The sequence below is a fragment of the Pogoniulus pusillus genome, chromosome W (genome assembly GCF_015220805.1).
Source record: "Pogoniulus pusillus isolate bPogPus1 chromosome W, bPogPus1.pri, whole genome shotgun sequence".
NCBI classification, from domain to species: domain Eukaryota; kingdom Metazoa; phylum Chordata; class Aves; order Piciformes; family Lybiidae; genus Pogoniulus; species Pogoniulus pusillus.
The window spans coordinates 4145914-4163852 of NC_087308.1; the positions used below are offsets into that span (position 1 = coordinate 4145914).

The 17939-nt window shown below is 49.6% G+C and overlaps 1 non-coding gene across 1 annotated transcript; it reads right to left on the minus strand.

Moving 5' to 3' along the window:
* Window positions 1-17632: 17632 nt before the first annotated feature.
* On the minus strand, window positions 17633-17703 carry TRNAG-GCC (transfer RNA glycine (anticodon GCC)). The gene has a single exon. It is a non-coding gene; the product is annotated as a tRNA-Gly (tRNA).
* Between the last annotated feature and the right edge of the window lie 236 nt (window positions 17704-17939).

Here is a 17939-nt window from a genome sequence, read left to right on the forward strand (position 1 = left end):
AGCTGCCCGAGGGTGGGCTCTGGTGTCCTGCAGCCCTGGGGAAGGTGGAGCTCAGAGGGGCCTGACACGGCCGTAGCCACCTGGCTGTCCCTGCACGCGCCGGTCGTGGCTGAGTCCCCCACAGCGCTTCTGCCTGAAGCAGTTTTCTCCGAAAGGGCAACAGCATTGGTTTCAAACAGTCCACTTCTACGTACCTGCCTTTCTGTCTGACCACGCCAAATGGCAAATTTTATCTTTTTACACATAGAATACGGCTTTTTACTCCGCCTTTTCAAATTACTTTGGTCATTGCTTCACAGCTGCCATCATTTGTCCTGCAAGCGGACCTATTACGAAATAGTGTTTCTCCTGCTAACGAGTCGAGTTCCCTTAGGAGGAACACAGTCACTGAATAATCACATTTAGCACGTTTTAAGTATTCAAACTAGGCAATAATATTTTAACGTTCCCACTTTGAGAAATATACGTATGATCCGATCAATTAGTGGCAACAGGCCACAGACAGGGGGGAAGGGATCTTGGAACTGATAAGTGTCATAAATAGAAGGCATAAACTTATGTTCATGCAAAATAAGGCTTTTAATAGGGTCACAGTAATCAAGCAACGTACAGGCCTGGGTGCGTGGGGAGCCTCTGCTCTACCCTAACGTGCACCCTTGGTTTTCAGTTTTCTCTTTTTATATCTTATTCTATTACATATTCATTACTAATTCTAAGAAAAGGTTGGGTTTTCCTTATCAGTTCTAAGAATGGGAGGCATCTCTTCCACGCATGTCTCTTTTTATCCGGTGGTCCCTCTGGAAGTCTTCAGTGATGAAGTAAGGGGTCTTCCTCAAGTGGCCTTTCCATGAACTCAAAACTAGTAGTGTTGTTTGTAAGTCTCTTCCTCTGTTTGTTTATGCGCAAAGGCTGTCTCTTCCACCTGCCTCCCTCCACCAACATTTCTAGTGTCTTGTTATTTATTGCTCTGTTATCTTAAGCCAAGTGCATACTTTTGTGATGGTTGTGCAAGGAGGAGTGCAGCTCCATTCAAAGTCCCCCTTCCCCCCTGTCTGTGGCCTCTTGCCACAAATTGATCAGATCAAACATTTATTTCTCGCAATACCCCGTTTTCTTTTTGATCAGATTGATTCGCGTCTTAGCTTCAAATCTGGCAATTACTTGCTCTAGAGAGTTTAACTCTCCATCTTTTATCTTTTTTTTTTTTGTCACCTGAATAATCATTATAGGTTGAGGTTTGGTTCTTTCTTCTGTGTTATGGGGTACAATGGCTACCCGCATCCCTTGCTGTCTGGGGTTCTAATTCAAATTCCCAGAGACTCTAATATATTTGACAGACCCAATAACAATTTGTAAAGTGCCCTCCCCTCTTCTCCCTCCTTTCCCAAAGATAGGGATTAGATATAGGAAGAGAGAGAGATAAGCACACCCAAATAAAATCAATCTCACTCGATTTGGAAGTTAAAAGGAAAAGTTTAACAATAACTTAGAAAGGTATTGGAGGTAGGGGAGTTAACAAAGCATAGGGAAGGGAAAATAGCAAAATACAAAAAAAGGATAAATACAACCCGAGTGGTGTGATGGTGGTTTTGTCTGCCTCGTGGCTACCACGTGGTGTGCTGGTATGCAGGCAGAGATGTGTGTAGTGTGGTGTGTGTCGAGAGAGCGAGCAAAGAGAGAGAGAGGAACAGGAAGCCCCTCACCTTTATAGGACAGGAAGTGGGGGGAAGTGGGCTAACCATCATCTGGCATGTGACCAACACCTGGGGAGGGGCCAAGGCCCCTAGAGTCAGGTTCAGGATTACTCCCCCTTGAGTGTTAACCCTATACATTCCACCCCTTGGTTAGACCACATCCACCTTCCTACGAACAGTCTTCTTCTCCAAAGATAGGAAAAACTGTCCATGGATTAAGAGTTCTTAAAGTCCTTCTTGGTCTCCGGCTGTATCCCAAGGTGGTCTGCTTCTCCGGTCCGGTGCAGGTTGGTGAGGTGAGGTGTGAGCAGGACAGGAACATGGAAGAAGAGTCATGAAACAGGAACAGTTCTTGTTGGAACTCAGGAAAGAGTCTTTTCCCTCTGTGAAGAAAACATCAGGAACAGTCTCTTGGTGTATGGCGTCAGGGGAACAGGTGTAGATGAGATGGCTGTAGTAATCCTCTGGAGGGAAATCAGGAACCGTCTCTCACTGCAGGGCATCAGTGAAGAATCAGGTGTAGGGTTCTGTCGGACACCTCGTTGTGGTGCAATGCTGTAGGACTCCTCTGGATAGCTGCTGGTGTGGTGTAGGTTCTGTTGCACCTGTTGTGGTGTGGGTGTAACTAGGAAAAGCAACTTATAACCCCTTATGAACTATAATACAAGTATTACACAACTATGATACATATATTATACAACAATTATACAACTATAATACAAAATAACATGGAATACCTGGAATACATGGAATCAATTCTGAGATTTTAAACCTTTTCAGCCAAAGTGAGATTTCTCTGGGGGACACACTTGATAACACCAGTTTCCATCATCACCCAGTATGTGTGACCAGGACCCTCTGCAGATACCACCCCTTTGATAGGTTTTCCCCCACCAGAGGCAGGAGCAACCCACACAGCTTTTCCCAGTAGATTCCTTTCACAGACTACAGGAACTCCATCTCCCTCAACTATGGGCAGTAGGGCAGACTGAGCAGGACCAGCTCTGTTGACTGATCCCCTGCTGTTCACCAGCCAAGTGGCTTCTGCAAGGTGCTTCTCCCAGTTTTTGAGAGTTCCACCTCCCATAGCCTTCAGGGTGGTTTTCAGCAGGCCATTGTGTCGATCAATCTTTCCTGCAGCTTGTGGGTAGTATGGGATGTGGTAAACCCATTCTATCCCATGCTCTTTTGCCCAGTTGCTTACAAGCTTGTTCTTGAAATGGGTCCCGTTGTCTGACTCTATTCTCTTTGGGGTACCATGTCTCCACAGAATAGTGTTACGGGCAGTAACATGAGGTACTGGGTAGGTTTCCAGCCACCCAGTGCTTCCCTCTACCATGGTTAACACATACTGCTTGCCACTGCAAGACCGAGGCAGAGTGATGTAATCGATCTGCCAGGCCACCCCATACTTATACTTTGACCACTGTCCCCCGTACCACAAATGCTTCATGCGCTTGGCTTGCTTTATGGCAGCACAGATGTCACATTCATGGATAACCTGAGCTATGGCATCCATGGGTATGTCCATGGACCTGTCTCAGGCCCATTGGTATGTGGCATCTCTTCCTTGGTGGCCAGAAGAGTCATGTGCCCACCGAGCTAAGAACAGTTCCAGTCCAGGTCTATCTGGGGGATGTGTGCAGCTAAGCCAGCTTGGTGGTTATGTTGCTGCTCCTCAGTGGCTCTGCTCTTTGGGATGTGAGCATTGATGTGTCTGATTTTAACTGGTAGTTTGTCCAGGCATGCAGAAATGCCTTGCCAGAGATCAGCAGCCCAAATAGGCTTCCCTTTTCTCTGCCAGTCATTTCTCTTCCACTCCTTCAGCCACCCCCATAAAGCATTTGCTACCATCCATGAGTTGGTGTAGATGTATAGCATTGGCCACTGTTCTCGCTCTGCAATATCCAGGGCCAGCTGGATGGCTTTTACCTCAGCATACTGGCTGGATTCGCCTTCTCCGTCTTTTGCCTCAGCAACTCTGCATGCAGGGTTCCAGACGGCAGCCTTCCATCTCCGCTTGCTGCCTACCAGGCGGCAGGATCCATCTGTGAACAGAGCATATGCCTTTTCCTCCTCAGGAAGGTCACTGTATGGGGGGGGGGCTTCCTTAGCACGGGTCACTGCCTTCACTTCTGCTGGCTTTCCGAAGTCAGTGCCCTCTGGCCAGTCGGTGATGACCTCCACAATGCCTGGGTGCTCAAGAGTCCCCATCCTAGCTCTCTGAGTTATCAGAGCCATCCACTTGCTCCAAGTGGCATCTGTGGCATAGTGCGGAGTTGAACCTTTCCCTTTAAACATCCAAGTCAGGACTGGAAGCCTTGGAGCTAAAAGGAGTGGTGACTCCGTCCCAATCACCTCAGAAGCAGCTCTAACTCCTTCATAGGCAGCTAGGATTTCCTTCTCTGTGGGGGTATAATTGGCCTCTGAGCCTTTGTACGCCTTGCTCCAGAACCCAAGTGGGCGGCCTCATGTCTCATCAGGAGCTTTCTGCCATAAGCTCCAGCTAGGACCATTCTCACCGGCTGCTGTGTAGAGAATGTTCTTAAACTCTGGGCTGGTTCGAACTGGTCCCAAGGCCATGGCATGGACCACCTCTCGTTTGATCTGGTCAAATGCCACCTGCTGCTCAGGTCCCCACTCAAAGTTATTTCTCTTTCTTGTAACGTCAAAGAGGGGCTTCACAATTTGACTGTACCCGGGAATGTGCATCTTCCAAAAGCCCACAAACCCCAGGAAGGATTGTGTCTCCTTCTGGTTAGCGGGTTCCACCATAGTGGCCACTTTATTCACCACATCCATAGGGATGTGGCGTCGGCCATCCTGCCATCGAACTCCTAGGAACTGGATCTCTTTGGCAGGCCCTTTCATGCAAAACCAGCATCCAACAGGATATTAATGATCTTCTCACCCTTCTCGAAGACCTCCTCTGCTGTCTCACCCCATACAATGATGTCATCAATGAATTGCAGGTGTTCAGGAGCTTCACCCTTCTCCAGTGTAGTCTGGATGATGCTGTGGCAAATTGTAGTGCTTGAGGCAGACTGTTCCAGGTGAAAGCAAACTGTGGCCTACATTCTTCTGCAATAGGGATGGAGAAAAAAGCATTAGCAATGTCAGTTGTGGCATACCATTTAGCCTCCTTTGTTTCCAGTTCATACTGCAGCTCCAACATGTCAGGCACGTCTGTGCTGTTTGGAGGAGTCACTTCGTTCAGGCCTCTGAAGTCCACAGTCAGTCTCCATTCCCCATTCTCCTTCCACACTGGCCATATCGGGCTTTTGAAGGGCGAGTGGCTCTTGCTGATGACAAGCTGCTGCTCCAGGCGGTGAATCTGCTGCTGTATGGGTAGCAGGGAGTCTCTGTTGGTGCGGTATTGCTTACGAAGAACTACACGAGAAGCAATGGGTAACTTAACATCTTCCACCTTGTGGGTACCAACCACAGAAGGGTCATCTGACAGGCCAGGCATGATGGACAGCTTCTCTTTGTCTACAGTCTCTATAGCTGCTATGCCAAATGGCCACTTGTTCCCTTTCGGGTCTTTGAAATACCCTTCCTGGAGAAAGTCGATCCCCAGGATGCAAGGTGCATCAGGGCCAGTTACTATGGTGTGCTTCTCCCACACATTCCCGGTGAGGCTTATCTCAGCCTGCAGCACAGTCAGCTCCTGAGACCCCCCTGTGACTCCTGAAATTGTAATAGTTTCTGTCCCCCTATGGCTGGAGGGTATCAGAGTGCATTGGGCACCGGTGTCTACTAAAGCTCTGTACTTCTCGGCTTCAGAAGTGCCAGGCCATTTCACAAACACGTCCCAATATACTCTGTTATCCCTGGCCTCTGCCTGGCTGGAGACAGGGCACCTCTAATGCTGAGCACTGTGACCGCATGAGGCACATGGACCTGAGTTACTGGCCTCACCACCCCTTGGACGAGAGGGTTGCCTGCGGGACACTGGGGCAACCCCTCTTCTGGAGGAGTTATTCCCTGTGTTTGTCCCCTGCAGTTCCCTTACTCTGGCCCATAGAGCTGAGATGGGCTGGCCATGCCATCTGTCCATGTTTTCCCCATGTTCACACAGTGTTCTCCAAAGTGAACCCCTGGGTGTCCCCTGTCTGCTCTGGGCTGGTCTCCTACAGTGAGGAGGAGGAGTGTTGGGGTCTGGAGGCTGGCGAGAGGTGAGATCGGGGCACTGAAGAGTCGACTCAGCAGCTTGCTATGCATCAGTACAATTTTATTAGGGTAGTGCAGTGTCTTATATAGTGCTCAGAGGAGGTGTATCCAGCCAGCCTGGGGCTGGCACAAGTGGACAGTACAGATTGGCCCAAAGCTATGTATAAGGCACAGTTAGGTTTACCCTGTGCCAAACAACCTGTGGTTCCCACCCCAGGGGGCTGGCAGGGTCAGCTCCCTGGAGCTGTGTCCGCCCCAGGGGCTGGCAGGTCCAGCCCTCTGCAGGTGTGCGTGGGTTGCTCACAGTCCTCAGCCTAGCTTCCTTGGAGCCTGCGAGACTCCAAGGACATCTCCCATCACAAGGTCTCGTGTCTACAGCTCATGCCCTTCTGCGGGAGAACTCTCCCACAGAGGAGGAGTACGGTGGCCTGTGTTCTTGACAGCTGAGACTTGTACCCATTCAGAAGGTGAAGAGCAGTCATCATCTGCCTTCTGCAGTTCAGAGACAGATGCTTTCAGCTAGTTCATCTCCTGGGTGAGGGTTTCCACAGCTGCTATTAAGGTCCTCCTGGACAAAGTATCTTCGAACTGTCTCAGGTCATTCACAAACTCTCTGATCATGGGAAGGTTGTTGGGGTCTCTGCCCAGCAGCAGTGCTCCCAGTGTGGAGGCATATGTGGAAGGAGCACACTGGCTCAGTTTCTTTAAGAGGGCTGGCTTCATGTGGACATCATTGGGGTCCGGGGGCATCTGGCCATCTCCATAGATTATCTCCTGTACGGCCATTTGTCTCAGGTATGAGATACCCTGTTCCATATCTGTCCACTTAAGGGGATGGAAAATCATGTCATCCTTGGAGGGATATCTGTATCTCACAGCTATGAGAAGCCTGGCCCAAAGTGAGTGAGTGCCTGTCATGGAGGGTGGCAAAACCCCTGAAAGGTCCCCATGTGTGGAAGAATTTCTCACCAGTCGAGGACATAAAGTCATAAACATGGGTAACTGGCGCTGAGAACGTCCTTGGTTCCCAGCGAGGCTAGGAAATCGAGATGTAAACAACTGAGCACCCCACACACAGCTGCAGTGGGCAGAGACTAGATAACCAACGGGGCTGGAGTGGGTGGTCTGGGAGGCTGACCCTTAGAATGTTGTGATAAGTTAACCTATGCACACCTTACATGTAACCCTGGACCCTCTGACTGTAACCAATCTTAAGCTGAGCACGCCTCTTGCTAGAATGCATATAAGTCACTGTATCACGGAAATAAAGTGCATTTGACCATCTAACCATATTGGTGAATAAAGAGTCATCTTCCCATAGCGCTCCACCGAACGTGATTCCCAACATCTGGCGCTCGAACAGAGGAGTCAGGACACAAGCCGGCCGCAGGTGAGACTGCGTTGGGGGCCGGAGGGTTGGCCCGAAGACAGAGGGGTCCGATCAACTTGTGGGACGTTCTCCGTATCGGAGAGAGTAAGCGTCATTCGGTGCCGCTGGGCCGGGTAGCGCTGCCCCGAGGTGGCAGTAGTCTGGACGTTCATTTCCGGAGTGAACAGCCCGTGTGTAAGGCAGGTAAGGCCCACAGTGGATTTGCTGGGGCACTGCGTTTGCTGGCGTATTTATCTCGTGAGAGAAGTTCGCCGGACATTGAGCTCTGAGAGCTGCTGGCCCGGGCGTACGCGCAGGGTCAGACGAGTAAAGAGCCTCCCATGATTTTAAGATCGAAAGTGCAGCGGGAGGTCGGAGACGCACTGTGGGACGCGGTTCTTAGCAACGGCACAGACTCTGAGTCGACCCGACAGCTAAGTCCCGCCCGGCGGGAGGTGCTCCGCGCGTTACTAAGGATGAAAGCCGAATGCAAGGCGGCGGCGGTGGTCTTCCTGGTACTACTCCTAGCCCTGCCGGCCGCTACGAACAGCTCTGACGCGTGCGCGGCGCCAGGTTTTTCCTCCACCCCCGCCCCGAGCGTCCCGGAGAGAGAAGGCTCCGTGGTTCGGTTTTTCGGTCTCGGCAGAGCTGCTTCCGTTAAAGGCGTGGCTGGGAAGGTTGCCAGCTCTGTGGCGGAGTTGAAAATGAGCGTGCCGTACGATCCCGGCGGGCACCCGTGTCGCCCCACCCGCCCCGCCTCCGCCCTCCTTCCCTACTGGAGCCGCGCCCGGTAACCCGATTGTAGCCACGTTGACCGCAGGAGCAATACGCGGTTCGCAACAAGGTTGCCGGCGGTTTGCCTTTATAGTACCATCTCTGACTGAAGCTGAGCCTGCGAGCCGCTCTGAGTACACAACTTTGCCGCGAGGCATGCAGACCACACCAACTCTCTGCTGATTGTTCGTTGCAAAGCATTTGCAAGCCCCCGAGAAGAACTGGGCGTGTGCATTTGTTTATCACTATGTGAATGACTTTGTTTTCTGTCCCCGCTGACGAGTCTTAGTCTCCGAGAGACATCTCGTCTTGCTTCAGCTCTGTGGGCTGCACGTAGAAAGCTAAGGACTTTTTGATCGGTCTAACCGGAGCGCTGGGAGAGATGCGCTTGGGACTGAGTTGCGGCTGACACACCCGTGATGGCGGCTGCCCGTAGCGACTCACTGACACACCCATAATGGCGGCTGCCCGTAGCGACTCACTGACACACCCATAATGGCGGCTGCCCGTAGCGACTCACTGACACGCCCATGATGGCGGCTGCCCGCAGCGACCCGCCGGCAGCCAGTTACGATCGCTTCTCAGCTTGGAAAAGTTTTCGGCCCTGCCGCACGGAGGGCGGCTGCCTGCCGCTGTGTGTACTGTGTCGAATCTGCCGCTGTAGCCCGCGCGTCCCCGCGGATGGCTGCATGCGATACGGGACACGGACTTTCAGTTTTCAGCCGGTAAAAGACGTTACTGAAGGTACAGAGGAACGGACGGTAAAGAGAGAATGGACCGACGGCAGACGCGACCGCACCGGACGGCTCGGGACCCTCCCTTTCCCGCGGCTCGGCGGAACAGTCTTCAGATCCGCCCCCTTCACCGCCGCACGCCCGCCCATCTCCGACGGACCGCATCCCAAAGCCGAGGGGTCTCCCGCGAGTCTTGAACAGCTGGGGGACTGAGGGGGATGCTGAGGGGTCGGTGGGATGGGAAGAATTTGTGGGTTTCCTTGAGTCGTTTCGGAGTTTAGTCAATTTGCGTTTGTATAGCTACAGGGAGATTAGCAGTTCGATAGCTCACAGCTTCACCTCTGCCTTTTTTTTTTCTGGAAGAGCCTGAGAGGGAGGACGGCAGTTTGGAAGTTTTCAGGGTAGATTTCGTATTATGTACTAAGGATAGGTAATAGGGGGAAAGAAGGACGAAAACAGCAAGTGGTGGCTGACCTGAAACAGCTGGGGGTTGGGCGAGCTGGAGGGCCAAGGACAAAAGCGGCGCTGCGGCTGCTGGCCTCCTCCCCCTCCTCCTCCCCCCCCTCTAGCCACCTGTGGAGGGCCCGCGGGGCCCCATTCCCCCCCCGCCCGTTGTTTCTTTTACGGATTTTTTTTTCTGCCGGAGTTATCTCCTCATACGGATTTTTTTTTTTTCCCTGCTAGGAGGCAGCGAAGCCTCGAAGCTGTTTAGACACTGCCAGATGTGAGGAGAGAGCTCTTCACTGAGGGACTGATTGGATACTGGAATGGGCTCCCCGGGGAGGTGGTAAAGTTGCCGTCCCTGGTGCCCTGGAGCTGTTCAAGGCAAGGTTGGACGTGGCGCTTGGTGCCATGGTCTGACCTTGAGCCCCGTGGTGAAGGGTTGGACTTGATGACCTATGAGGTCTCTTCCAACCCTGATGGTACTGTGATACTGTGCTACTGAAAACAGATGTCAGTTTATGGAAATGGTAGCAAGAATGACGAGGATGACTTAGGACCATTTTTGCCCCTGTTACAGGCATGGACACGCACAGGTGTATTTTTTTTAGTCACCTGATGATAACAGTTTGCATTCGAAATGATAGCTAGTAGTTCCTGACTGGGGTATTTACCATCGCCTTACTGGTTAATTCTTTCTACAGATTAGGCAGCAATGACTTTTGCACCCCCTGCTCAGTGGCAAAAAGAAAAAGAGGGAGATTGCTAGGACATAGCAGAGATGCCAATGCCACTGACCATGGGTGGAAACTTATAGAGACACAGAAGGCACCAAGCAGGACAGACTAGAACTCAGATGCATTGCCTCTCACAGCGAGGGTGTAGGCACTGAGATCCACATTGCAAGTCACTAACCAGATTCTGGACTAGGAACAGGGAATGATAGAGCTTGTAGGCTAATGCCAGTCAGCTCCTTCCCCCAATAACAGATAAAGACAGGACTAGTATAGAAGCTTACTGGAACAGCTGCTAATTGCAATGAAATGAGCCTTGTGACAATTCTGACTTTTCCCTTTTCTGAGAATACCATGGGATTGTTATCTTCTTGGATTTTCTTTGCTTTTCTTGAATTTCCTATACCTGATAGATCCTTAGAGTAAGATAAGTTAAGACTAAGGGTTTGTAGTTTTGGGAACTTAGGACATAAGGATGTTATGGGATGTTTTTCTTGGGTATATCTAGGCATTATTGAAAAGGGGAATATGGGTTAGAGGACAGTAGGATAGCAGAAGAAATCTTTTCCTTCTCGAGATTTTTCTAACCACAGCATACAGACTAGGCCAGTGGATCTGCTAGCCTAGGCAATGGATGTGTCTGCATTTGTTCTTGTATCTGCTTGTGTTTGACCATTTATCTTCACAGGCCTTGATGAAGACCAACCTGATTATGACCAACCTGTTTTTTCCCTAAAGTGAGCAGAAGTCTTGCTCAGATGGCAGAACTGTGAAAGGACTTGAAAGAAGCACGGACATGATGATTGTATTTGTATGGATCTTTAAGGTTTGGACCATGGCTAATGAATTTGGGTATTTTATGAGTTTTCAGTGATTGTGGTTTAATGGAATAGGTTCAGTTTGACAGCTTTGTAAAGGCCAAAGCCCACTCAAATTGGCATAAGATGGCAATGTGACTTTTTTCTCTTGCAAGGGCCCTGCAAGAGATAAAAAAACACTGCCCTAAATTCTAAAAGCAGATGAAGAACTGTGGGAAAAGGCCTAAGTAGAATAGACTGATAGTAACATCTAGGGCATATCTTTGTATTGTATTTAGAGGTTAGTAGTTCTTAAGCACAATAGTCAGACACAGCTCATAGCTAAGGAGTGTAATGAGAACATCAAGTGAACCCAGAACTATGGGAGTCTGAGAAGAATACTCGACAGCTGAGTGATCTGCGAATCTGCAGCGTCGACTGCCACACAGAGCCAGCGCAGACGTGGCACACCTGCACTCTCCTGTGACTGTGATGTTCGTCTGCACTTTTGGGTTTCTGAACGAATGACTTACTGTCGCTTGCAGAAATAGCTTTTGGGATTGTTAGCTAAGCTTGGGTTGTTAGCTTCACAGTATCACAGTATCACCAAGGTTGGAAGAGACCTCACAGATCATCAAGTCCAACCCTTTACCACAGACTAATGCTACTGATGAAAGCTCTAACAGGTTTATTCCTTTGGTTGTAGCACTGTTGATTTGTAGCTGCACCATTCACCCCTGTGTTAAACAGCCTATGATAACTTCCTTAGCAATGAGGGCAGACACTGCGGTTCAAACAACACTGACAAGGCCCATATTAGACCTTTAGGTGCTTTTGGAGCAAACAATTGGCGTTATGGTGTTAAAGCATCAAGAAGGGGCCGAGGTCATCTGTTGTGGAACAACAGAACCGCTAAGGCACTTCCCACTGGTGTGTTCCTTATTTGTGGTGATAGAGCCTGGCAAGGCATACCAAGAACGTTTATGGAGGTCCATGTTATCTGGGTAAACTGACAATGTTTGCCCCTCATCTTAGTCAGCTCAGGGACCTAGCCCGACACCAATCTAAGTGATCTTTAAAATTGAGTCCTAGTTGCAATGACAACGTTCAATTGTTATCCACAGCTGCTCGTGTTGCCTTAGCTGTATTTCTACCAGGAGGAGCAGCTGGAAAAGCATTAGTACAGCTAGAGAGACTCGCGTGTTGGTCAGCAAAACAAGCCAACGTCACCACAAAGGTTTTAGGACAACTATTGGTTGATCAAAATAGCCTTCATCATGCCCTATTGCAAAATCGAGGAACCGTTGATTTTCTTTTATTAGCCCAAGGACATGGCTGCCAGGACTTCGAAGGGATGTGTTGTTTGAATTTATCAGATCATGGTGAGTCCATTCACAAGAGTATAACCTGGTAGAAAGGCCGTATTGACAAGATCGAAAAGGAAACATCGACTTTTGATGACTGGTTGCAGAACCTGTTTGGGACAATCCCGGGGTGGTTAAGCAGCTTATTAGGAGAAGGCTTACAGCTATTTGTCATTTTCATAATAATTTTGCTATGCGCTTGTATTGTCTTTGCTTGCATTAAGAAGAGCTTAACTAAGGTAGTTAGCCAGGTGTGGGTTGCTCAAAAAGAAAAAGAGGGAATTGTGGAAGAATTTCTCACCAGTCGAGGACATAAAGTCATAAACATGGGTAACTGGCGCTGAGAACGTCCTTGGTTCCCAGCGAGGCTAGGAAATCGAGATGTAAACAACTGAGCACCCTACACACAGCTGCAGTGGGCAGAGACTAGATAACCAACGGGGCTGGAGTGGGTGGTCTGGGAGGCTGACCCTTAGAATGTTGTGATAAGTTAACCTATGCACACCTTGCATGTAACCCTGGACCCTCTGACTGTAACCAATCTTAAGCTGAGCACGCCTCTTGCTAGAATGCATATAAGTCACTGTATCACGGAAATAAAGTGGATTTGACCATCTAACCATATTGGTGAATAAAGAGTCATCTTCCCATAGCGCTCCACCGAACGTGATTCCCAACACCCATGTCATGTAAGTTACAGTGTCTCACATTGTAAGCCAGAAGCATCGTAAAACCAAAACAATCTTCCAGTCCATGAGAAGTTTCCTCCCTAGGGAAGATAAAAGGTAAACATTGGCCTTGTTTTCCAGTTTTCGGCCTTGGTTCTCATGCACACTGACCACCTGCTGATGGGCCGAACTTTAGGTGGTCCTACAGGTTGTTTTTGGGTAAGAATTGTCCAATTATACAGGTTGATTATAACTTTGTACCAATCTGTAAAAATATCGTAAAAATTGTCAGAACTGGTGAGCACACCTCTTTTGAACATTATAAAATGGTGTGTCTGCTTGGATCGGTGTGCGCTGCTGCTACTGCACCCTGCGGGCCACCAACCTACCAGCTACCAAGCCAGCTACCTGCCTGCGGCCCGTTCCGACCGATCAGCCTGCTCCAGCATGCTTGCCTGCTTCAGCCTCAGACCAGCGTAAGACTGCTGATGCCCGATCCTCAGAGGCCGAGGGCCTGCTTGGACCCGATCCTGGCCGGGGAAAAGGGACAACGCCCTAGTGGTGCTCCAAAACCCTGCTAAGCTGCTGACTGTGAGTAGACTGATGAACTCTTAAAAATCAAGACTGAACAACTTCAAAGACTCAAAGAACTCTTTAAGAAAATCATAGACTCTCTTTTATTTACCATTTTCTGAAATGTTACTCTAGCCTCATCAAAAAATTCACGTGGGTAACTCGGTTTTCGGGAAGGGGATCTTCGCATTTTAGCAATAAATCACTTGGTCTTTGCAAGCCAGCCTCGCGTGTTTTCCCCATCAATTTCTCATGAAACTGCGTTCCACGACAGTGCCTTCCAGCCTTCCCAGCTCTTTATCTACACCCCCATCCCTCGCCAAGGATCCCAGCTGTTTAGCCTCCCTCTGATCTAGGTCCATGGTTTCTGCTCCTTCATCCCAACATCTCAAAAGCCAGGCTAAAAGGGACTGTCCGTTTTCCCTTGCATATTCCTGCCTTGTGTGCCTGATTTCCTTTCTGGGCATGGAGCTGATAAAGATAACTCCATTATCAGATCCATTTCCTGCTGATTGCTGTTGCTGGGGGGTACTGCTTCCCGACGAGGTTCCTTGCCCCGGGTCAGTGTTTGTAGAAGGGCTCGGGTGTGGTCTAACTTGTCGTGTGGTGATGGGTGCGAAACGGACAGGACTGGGCTGTGGGGGCAGGGTCCGGGGGACTGCTCTGGGTGGGACCGGGGGCAGAGTTTGGGGCAGAGCCGCGCTAGGGGCGGTGGCTATGCTCGGGACGGGTGCTGCCTGACCCGTCGAACCAGTCTGCTGGGCAGAGACCCCAACAACCTTCCCACAATCAAAGAGTTTGTGAAAGACCTAAGACAGTTTGAGGATAGTTTGTCTAGGAGAACCTTAATAGCAGCTGTGGAAACTCTCACCCAGGAGATGAACGAGCTGAAAGCCTCTGTCTCTGAACTGCAGAAGGCAGAGGACGACTGCTCTTCACCTTAGAAATGGGTAGAGGTCTCAGCTATCAGGAACACATGCCGCTGTACTCCTCCTCCTCCCCATAGGAGACCAGCCCAAAGCTCTTTCTGGGAAGAACTTCCTCCTAACATCCAGCCTATACCTACACCGGCACAACTTGAGACTGTGTCCCCTTGTTCTATTGCTGGTTACCTGGGAGAAGAGACCAACCCCCACCTGGCTACAATGCCCCTTCAGGTAGTTGCAGACAGCAATGAGGTCCCCCCTGAGCCTCCTCTTCTCCAGGCTAAACAACCCCAGCTCCCTCAGCCTCTCCTCATAGGGTTTGTGTTCCAGGCCCTTCACCAGCTTTGTTGCACTTCTCTGGACACGTTCCAGCACCTCAACATCTTTCTTGAATTGAGGGGCCCAGAACTGGACACAGTACTCAAGGTGTGGCCTGACCAGTGTTGAGTACAGGGGAAGAATAACCTCCCTTGTCCTACTGGCCACACTGTTCCTGATGCAGGCCAGGATGCCATTGGCTCTCTTGGCCACCTGGGCACACTGCTGGCTCGTCTTCAGCCTACTATCTATCAGTACCCCCAGGTCCCTTTCCTCCTGGCTGCTTTCCAGGTTGTGTATAGGGTTAACACTCCAGGGGGAGTAACCCTGAACCTGACCCTAGGGGTCTTGACCCCTCCCCAGGGGTGGGTCACACCACCAGGTGATGGTTAGCCCACTCCCCCCCCACTTCCTGTCCTATAAATGAGGGGAACTTCCTGTTCCTCTCTCTCTTTCACCACACGCTTCACTCTACACACCTCTGCCTGCATACCAGCATACCACGTGGTAGACACAAGGCAGACAAAGCCACCATCACACAACTCGGGTTGTATTTATACCTTTCGTATTTTGCTATTTTCCCTTCCCTATCCTTTGTAAACTTCCCTACCTCCAATACCTTTCTAAGTTTGCCGGTGGAGCGCTTGGGTAGAATGACTCTTTGTTCACCAGTATGGTTAGATGGTCATAATCCATTTTATTTCTGTGATGCAGAGACTTATATGCTTTTTTGCAAGAGGCGTGAACAACTAAGATTGGTTACATCTAGAGGGTACAGGGTTACCTGTGAGGCATGGATAGGGTAATATACCTTAACAATCTGAGGGTCAGCCTCTGGGGCTGGCTAACTCTGCCCACATGCAGCTGGCACTCCACCCTCTGCAGCTGCATGTGGGGGGTGCTACCCAGGGCCTGGTATCCTAACTCCCAAGATGGACTCAAGGACACCTCCCAGCACAGGTTGCTCATGCTTATCACTTTATGTCCTGTTAGCAAGAAATTCTCCAACATAAGTTATTGTTTAACTTTTCCTTTTAACTTCCAAATAGAGTGAGATTGATTTATTCGGGTGTGTTTACCTCTCTCCCTCCCTATATCTAATCCCTTCCTTTGGGAAAGATTGGGGAAGAGGGGAGGACACTCTACAAATTGTTATTGAGTCTATCAAATTTGTGAGAGTCTCTGGGAATTTGGATTACGCCTCTACATGCCTGGACATGTTTTTCTGCCAGGACCCCTGGTTGTAAACAGGTTGTGTAACCCACACACACCCAGCTCGTGTCTCCCTGGGGCAAATCGATGTGATCCCCATATTTGGGAGAGTCCAGGCAAGAGCCTTCTGCCTATTATGGTAAGGTTTGGCTTACTGCCAACCTGATTGGTCACTCTTGTGGCCAAAGGGCCCATTAATCTTGGCCCACAGTCAATAAAGAGGGATGCACAGCTAGACACGTGCTCAGCCCTCTCTGACTCTATCCGCAGCTCAGCTCCGACCACATTGCAGTGCCCTGCTGCTCTGACTCACCTGCAAGGATCAGACACAGCTCTGACCATCACCTGAAGCGCTCAGCCACTCATACTCACATGCTCAGATGCCATTGCATTGCTCTGATGCTCAGAGGCTCAGACCTCATGCTTTGATTCACTCGCAGCTTACCTCCTCGCGTACCTTAGATGCAGAGCTCATTTAAGCCTGCATATATATATATAAGGAGCCTGTAGCCTCCTAAGCCAGCTGTGCATATCTGCAAGCTGTATTGCTATCAGGACCTGGTCCTGCATTGATTTACCTACGGAGCTTAGACTCCCAACACCCACACACACATGGCCTGCTACCCATGTGGAGACCCGTGCCAGAGACAGCACGAATATTCTCCTGCTCCTGAAATCCTGCCAAGCTGATATCCCTGGACACAGCATCCAGAAGAAGACAGCAGCACCAAAGGCAGAGATCATCCCTTGCCAGGAGACCAAAGGTTAGAAAACCTAAGACCCCAGAAACTGGGAAGATTTATCATCTCCCCTCAAGCCGGGAAGATTCCAGCCTCAAAGAGTCCATGGGCAGAGATCCCCCAAAGTCTGGACATTGGGCATAGGCTGTGACGAAGGCCCGAAGGGTGATTAATAATTAATAATAACACTTGTGAGTAAAGCTTTGATACCTCTGTAATATAAGGTGCCTCTGCCGTAGAGCAGAAAGAGTTTCAGCCCACCCTGCTGGGCAAATAGCACAACGATCCCAAGCGGCATTAAGCTGCAGGGAAAACTCCTCTCTCTGTTTATAGTTAGAATGTTTGCTAGTTAAATAACTAATTCCCTGTATATATTCTGTCCTAAATTGTTTTCATAATCGTGGATTGAACATTATTTTAATATACAGTGGTTGGGGGTGGCAAGAGTTCAAAATATTAAATTTAATAAATTATATTTTTAGAATAAATTTATATCACCTCAAATTAATTTCTCACCTCCGCCAAATAGGTGTAGGTATTGAGAACCCCCTCCACGACAGCTAGCATGCAGGCAGAGGTGTGTAGAGTGAAATGTGTGGTGAGAGAGAGAGAGAGAGAGGAACAGTGTGGCCGTTTGAGCTGATCCTCTAGCTCAGACATAGGGGAGAGATGAACATTCCAGGGATAGGCCACATAAATGGCAACAATAGATAAATTAATATAATTTCATTGGAGCATCAAGAACTTAATGTCTAGAAGCACAGCTTGTTCTCCCCCTACTCCCGCTGGCTTCGGCTGCTTCAGCTTCGCCTATCTTCCCCGGCTGCTGTTTTGGCTACTGCTGCTTCTGCTGCTATGCTGCCGCCTGACCCCTCCCCCATCTCCCTTAAGGTTATTGTATTGGTTTTTTTCCCCTCCTTCCTTCTCTAGTTATTATCTCTCTTTACATTGTTATACTTATACTATAAGAAAATACAATTTCATCTTCCCCTGACTTTCAAAAAATAAGGGTTTTGTGTTGTGCTGAGTCCACTTCTCCCCGGGGGGAACCTCCCCCAACCCGGGACATCAATTTTTGGCGCTTTTTCCAAACGGAGAATTCTCTCCTTCTTGGGTGCATTGGCCAGGACTCGAACCTGAGCCTCCCGCACGGCAAGCGAGAATTCTACCACTGAGCCACCAACACATCCCCCCCTTGGGGAATCGAACCTGGGTCTCCCACATGGCAGGCGAGAATTCAACCACCGCAACACAACACAGAACCCTTCTTTTTTTGGATAGCTCAATGTTTATTTTCAATGAGTGGAACAGAGCAGGACTCTTGGCACTCTCAGGGCTCATGCTCATGGATAGCGGGCTCTTCATGGCTTTTGGGCACCACAATCATCTGCAAAAGAATTCATAACAACATATCTACATTCT